Here is a 7,354-nt window from a genome sequence, read left to right as displayed (position 1 = left end):
ACACATGGAGAGGACAGGGATGGGCAACTTGGACATTGGCTGCCCAAAATGGAGGGGGCAGTGCTACAGAGGCAAGAAGTAACTGGCTTATAAACTTTCAAGAGGGAGCCTAGATCCAGAGGGTGTGGAGCAAGGTAGACTCTCCAGTGAGTAGTATCCATTCTGTCTAGGCGGAGCTGATGAAAGGAGATGCAGATAGGTCTCTTGTGATACAATCGTGAATAACTGTTATCAGGACTGATTTTAAGGGCTGGAAATGTAAAGGTAGACTTTTGTGGCAAAGGGAGGGGTGTCATTAACTTTGTAGTCAGGAGCAGAGGTTCCTGGGAGCATCAACGGATAAGAGCAGAGAATGGAACCCTACCCAGAGAAGCAGTGATGCCAGGGATGGAGGCAGAGACAATGATGTAGGCAGATGGAGCAGTTGGGGACTTTAGACCCAGAAAGGGAGAGGGGCTGTGTGCTGTCGACCAAGGGGCAGTTCCACAGTCTGCCCCATGCCTTGTTTTCACTGATGATATGGAGCTTTTCCATTGTCTCTTTCCGCAGATGTAGTCAATTTTATTTCTATGTATTTCTTCTGGTGAGGTCCATGTGTATAGTCGTCTCTTATGCTGTCTAAAGAAGGTATTTGAAATGAACAAATCATTGGTTTTGCAGAATTCTATCATTCATTCTCCAGCATCATTTCTATCACCAAGGCCAAATTTTCCAACTACTGGTCCTTCCTCTTTGCTCCCAAGCTTTGCATTCCAATTACCAGTGATGAGCAATACATCTTGATTGAATGTTTGATCGATTTCAGATTGAAGAAGTTGGTAGAATTCTTCTATTTCATCTTCACTTGCTTTAGTGGTTGGTGCATAAATTTGAATAGTAGTGGTATTGACTGTGCTTCCCTGTAGATGCATGGATGTTATCCTATTACTTACAGCATTGCACCTCATGACTGATCTGGATATGTTCTTTTTGACAGTGAATGCAACACCATTCCTTTTAAATTTGTCATTCCCAGCATAGTAAACCATGTGGTTGTCAGATTCAAAATGGCCAATACCATTCCATTTCAGCTCACTAATGCCTAAGATATCAATGTTGATGCATTCCATTTCATTTTTGATAACTTCCAATTTCCCCAGATTCATACTTGGTACATTCTATGTCCAAAACCCAGAAGAGTTGTGGGTTGGTATCAAGATCAACATGCATGAAGAAAGTGAAAGACCATGAAAAAAGAAAGAAAAGACCAAAATAGATGTCAGAAGTTGTTGTTGAGTGCCGTGGAGTCGACTATGACACATAGTGTCATAGGGTTTCTGAGGAGCAGCTGGTGAGTTTGAACCTCCGACCTTGCAGTTCAAATGGCTTTGTAGTCTGGCGCATTAACCCACGGCTCCACAGATGTCAGAAGAGACTCTGAAAATTGCTCTTGAGCCTAGAGAAGCTAAAACAACTGGAAGAAATTAGGAAGCAAAATAGATTAATAGAAAATTAGAAAGGGCAGCATGAGAATACAAAGTCAAATGTTATAATGAAATGTGCAAAGACCTGGAGTTAGAAGACTAAAAGGGAAGAACATGTTCAGTACTTCTCATGCTGAAAGATTTGAAAAAAAGAATTCAAGCCTCAGGTTGCAATACTGAAGGATTCTATTCTATGGGCAAAATATTGAATTATGTGGACAAATCAAATGAAGATGGAAGATATATACAGAGTCACTATACCAAAAAAACAATGGTCAATGTTCAACCATTTCATGAGTTTGCATATGATCAAAAACAGATGGCAGTGAAGGAAGAAGTACAAGCTGCAATGAAGGTATTAGGAAATCAAGGTTCCAGGAATTCACAGAAATGTTTCAACAACCTGATGCAGCACTGGAGGCACTCATTCATCTATGCCAAGAAATTTGGAAGACAGCTACTTGGCCAAATGATTGGAAGAGTTCCATATCTGTGCCCATTTCAAGAGAAGCATCCTAATAAACTGTGGAAATCATTTAATAATATCATTAGTGTCATATGCAAGTAATTAAAAAATAGTTGTAGCAGTACATCATCTGAGAGATGCCAGAAATCCAAGCTGGATTCAGAAGAGGACATGGAATGGACATTGCTGATAACAGATGGATATTGGCTGAAATCTGAAAACATAATAAAAATGTTTACTTGTTCTTTATTGACTTTGTAAAGACAGTCATCTGTTTGAATCATAAAGAGATTATGAATAAAATTGCAAGCAATGAGTAATTATCTAGATCAGTTAATTTTACTCATGAAGAATCTGTGCAGAGACCAAGAGGCACAACAAGGGATATGGGATGACTTAAAATCAGAACATGTGTGTATCAGATTTTTATTCTTTCACAATACTTATTCAGTCTGTGTGCTAACTAGATAATCTGAGAAATTGGATTATTTGAAGAAGAACATAGCATCTGGATTAGAGGAAAATTCACTAACCATCTATGATATGTGGATGATACAAACTTGCTTCCCAGAAACAAAGTAGACATAAATTCCTCACTGCAAAAGAACAAAGCTTTCAGTATAGATTGCACTTCAATATATAGGAAACAGAAATCCTTACAACTTGACCAATAAATAATATCATGATAAGCAGAGAAAATATTTTTGTCATGGATGTCATTTTGCATGGATCCACAATCAACACTCATGGAAACAACTTACTGCATTAGGCAAATCTGCAAAAGATCCCTTTAAAGTGTTGAAGAGTAAAGACATCAGTCTGAGGGTTGAGATATGCCTGATCCAAGACATGATATTTTCAATTGCCTCATATGAAAGTTGGACAGTGAGTAAGAAAGACCATAGAAGAATAACTGCATTTGAATTATAGTGCCGGCAAAGTGTTTTGTAAGTACCAAGGACTTCCATAGGAAACAATGTATTTGTTTTGAAAGGAATAAAGCCAGATTGCCTCTCAGAAGGGAAAATGATGAGATTTAAGAATCTTGTACTTTAGACTTGTCAGGAAGGAGCAGTTCTTGGAAAAGGGCATCATGTTTGAGTAAAGTAAGGGTCAACAAAAAAGAGGAAGGCCCCAGACAAGATAGACTGACACAGTGTCAGCAATAATGGGTTTAAATGTACCAACAATTGTGAAGCTGTCAGGGCTGGGTAGGGTTTCATTCTGCTGTATAAAGGGACCTACTCGATATGACCAAACAACATCTACAACAATTCTGTCTATTTTGCCATGTTGTGGGAACCAGTACTGGAGTTTATGAATAGGCCCACACAGGGAACTACACATCTAGATCATTTGGTAGCGGCAGTTGGGATCAGTGAAGACAAAGTCAGTAAAACAAAATAGAATGATGGAGAAAAGAAGGCGTGGAAGACCATGTTCAAATGTTATTCAAGCCAATATCTGGAAATCTAAAAAAATAAAAGCCTTGTTTTCAAAAAGGCATATGTCTACAAGATCCAGCCTCAGATATCTGTGTAGTTTTTGCAGAATCCAAGGTCAGCTAGCAGCTGCTGATAAACTAAAATTTCAGGATGAAATTGTTACAAAAATTTAAACATTTAAGGAGGAGCCAAAAGTGGATGAAGTTGATGAGAAGGAAGTGAAAATTAAGCAAGTCAATCTGGGGACAATTTAATCGAATGTGTCAAGAAGAAAGGTAATCTGGGCCCTTAAAACAACAGAAATATAATCGTGATGCTATTAAGGAATGAACAATGTAACCATCTGGAAATATGAACCCTTTTCATAGTCTCAAATGAGTAATTGCAGCCTCAAAAGTGAAATTTTAAGTGTTTTTAACAATATTCAAAATTATAGTTCTTCTTTAGCAAACAATAAAATAAAAGCACAAGGATGAGTAACTTTATTTTCTCATTAACCACATAACTATAGGCATAATGATGTTGTTGTTGTTGTTGTTATGTGCCATCGAGTCGGTTCCGACCCATAGCGACCCTGTATAGGGTTTCCGAGGGTGTAAATCTTTACGAGAGTAGAAAGCCTCATCTTTCTCCCGCGGAGCAGTTGGTAGTTTCGAACCGCTGACCTTAAGGTTCGCTGCCCGATTCGTAAGCACTACGCTACCAGAGCTCCTTAGGCATAATGATACCCATCCTTAATTGTAAATGCAACTTTGACTCTGAAAAATTATTTTGCTAAAGATGTGCTGCAGGTGAAAACAACCTATGATAACTGAGTTTTGACTTCTTGTTGTTGATAGGTGCATCGGAGTAGATTCTGATTCATATCAACCCTATGCACAACAGAATGAAACACTGCTTAGCCATGAGCTGTCTTCATAATTGTTGCTATGCTTGAACCCATTGTTGCATCCACTATATCGATTCATGCTGTTTAAGGTCTTCCTCTTTTTCACGGATCCTCCACTTTATGAAGCATGATGTCCTTCTGTAAGAACTGGTCCTTCCTGACAACATGTCCAAAATAACAGAAACAAGGTCTCACAATCATCACTTAAGGAGCATTCTTGTTGCACTTCTTCCATGACAGATTTGTTATTTTGGTAGTTCATGACATTTTCAATATTATTTTCCAAAACCATAATTCAATGATTATTCTATGGTCTTCCTTAGTCATTGTTCAGCTTTCACATGTATATGAGGCAATTGAAAAAACCCTGGTTTAGGCCAGGTGTACCTTAATCTTCAAAGTGACATCTTTGCTCTTAACACTTTAGAGAGGTCTTGTGCAACTGATTTGCCTAATGCAGCATATCATTTGATTTCTAGTTGATTGTGGATCCAAGTTAAATGATGTATTTGACAGCTTCCAATTTTTCTCCATCTATCATGTTGCTACTTATTGGTCCAGTTGTGAGAACATTCGTCTTTTTTACATTGAGGTGTAATCCATACTGGAGGCTGCAGGCTTTGTTCTTCATCAATATCTCAGTCCACTGAACTTCTAGCAAGCAAGGTGGTGTCATTTTCTTGTCATGGGGTGTTATAATTGGTCTTCCTCCAGTGTTGATGCCATGTTCTTCTGCATATAATCCATCTTATTATTTGTTCAGCACAAGGATTGAATAAATATGATGATATGATGCAACCCTGACACACATCTTCCTTGATGTTGAACTTTAAGTATTCCTTCTTCTATTTAAATTACCAACTCTTAGTTTATGTATACGTTCCTCATAAACACAATTAAGTGTTCTGGAATTCCCATTTGTTGCAATTTGTCACCCATAGTTTGTTATGATGCATGCAGTAGAATTTTTGTAGACATTAAATTTGTATAGTTATTAAACCACACATATTCATCTTTCTGGTGTTCTCTGCTTTCAGCCAAGATCCATCTGACAACTGTAAGTATATCCCACATTCTACGTGAGTTAATGTGCTGGACCGCAAAGTAGGTTTGAACCACTAGGTTGGCACTTCAAGCTCACCAGCCACTTCTTAGAAACCCTACACTGGGTAGCTGTGGGTCGGAACCGACTTGAGGACACTCAACAACAACATGTATTTTGAATCCTGCTTGAATTCCTGGAAGTTCCCTACCAATGTACTGCTACAACCATTTTTAAATTATCTTTAGCAAAATTTTACTTGCATGTGATACTAATGATATACTTAGATGATCTCCACATTCCATCTGGTTGCCTTTCTTCTGAAGGGCCACAAATATGAATTTCTTCTAATGGCTTGGCTAGGTAGCTGTTTTCCAAAAATGTCTTGACATAAATGAATGATCAACTTTAGCACTAAATCAGTTTGTTGAAGCATTCAGTTTGTTTCCTGTCAATTCCTGGAGGCTTGTTTCCTCCAATGTCATCAGTGCAGTTTGGACTTCTTGCTTCAATACCATTATTCTTGATCATATGCTATATCTTGAAATGATTGTACATTAAGTAATTCTATGTGGTACATTAACTGTGTATTCCTTCCATCTTCTTGTGATGCTTTCTGTGACAGTTAATATATTGCCCATAGAATCTTTAAGTATTACAATCTGAGGCTTGGATTGTTTCAATTATTCCAGCTTGAGAAATGTCAAATGTGTTCTTTCCTTTTGTTTTCTAACTCTGGCTCTTTGCATATTTCATAACACTTTATCTTCTTCTCAAGCTGCCCATTGAAATTTTCTGTTTAGCTCATTTGCTTCCTCATTTCTTTCAGAGCAGATTCTCTATGCTCAAGAGCAAGTTTCAGAATATTTTATGACATCTGTTTTGGTCTTTTTTCTTTCTTCATGTATGATGTTTTTTATGTCCTCACACAATTCCCTTGATTTTTGGTCATTAGTGTTTAGTGAATCAAATCTGTTCTTGAGTCAGTGTCTAAATTCACATGAGATATACTCAAGGGCCTATTTTGACTCTCATGTAGTTGTTTTACTTATCACAGCTTCAACCTGAGTTTATATGTGATAATTGATGAACTGTTTGACAGTCAGCTCTTGCCCTTGCTTTGGCTGATCATATTGAGCTTTTCCATAGTTTATTACCACATATGTAGTCAGTTTGATTCCTATGTATTCCATCTGGTGAGTTCCATGTTTACAGTCACCATTTGTGTTGTTTTTTTAAAAAAAGGTGTTTGCAGTAAGTAAATCTTTGGGCTTGCACAATTCCTTCATGAGATGTCTAGCATCCTTTTCACCACCAAGGCCATATTTTTCAATTACTGAACCTTTTTCTTTGTTTTTAATTTTCACATTCCAGTCACCAATAATAATTAGTGCATCTTTTTTTTTTTTTAAGTTTTTACTACAATACACAATTTATTGGAGAGACAAAGTGTTCATCAGATATTAGAGTCACATGTAAGTTTAAGTCTGAGTGTGTGGTTCAAATGCATGCTGTTGAAAGGTTAACTGTATATGCTATGTACTTGATCATTTTCAGATATACGGTTAGCAAATATTTTCTCTCATTCTGGTCAGTTTCCACAATACTGAAAATACAGAATCTCTGTATTAGGCTTAGTGCCATCTACAGGGAGCTATTGATTCACAGCTACTTCCTATGTGTCTTTAGAATTTATGACAAACTGTAATTTTTTTCTATGTGAAGAATAAGAGCCCTGCACTAGTTAAGTCAGAGTAATTCCTAAGACATGATCTTTGCCATCAAATTGTATGCTACAATTAGGGTCAAAAAGAGATGTGTGGTCACAGTACTATGGAGATACATTAATTGCAATGAGAGAGCTTCATAAATCTTCAAATAGAAAGAGAAACATCAAGAGGTAGAAACTGGATCCACAAACTACATTTACTGAGCATTGATTGGGCACATCAAATGTAAAACCAGCAGGAATGGGGCAGGTGAGAACTTGAAGAAATGTACACATCAATTTTACCAACTGGAGAAGTACAAAGGTTATATAATTTACAC

Source organism: Chrysochloris asiatica, unplaced genomic scaffold (genome assembly GCF_000296735.1).
Source record: "Chrysochloris asiatica unplaced genomic scaffold, ChrAsi1.0 scaffold00131, whole genome shotgun sequence".
NCBI lineage: Eukaryota > Metazoa > Chordata > Mammalia > Afrosoricida > Chrysochloridae > Chrysochloris > Chrysochloris asiatica.
The sequence above is the reverse complement of the archived record's forward strand: the minus strand, read 5'-3'. Positions refer to the sequence as shown.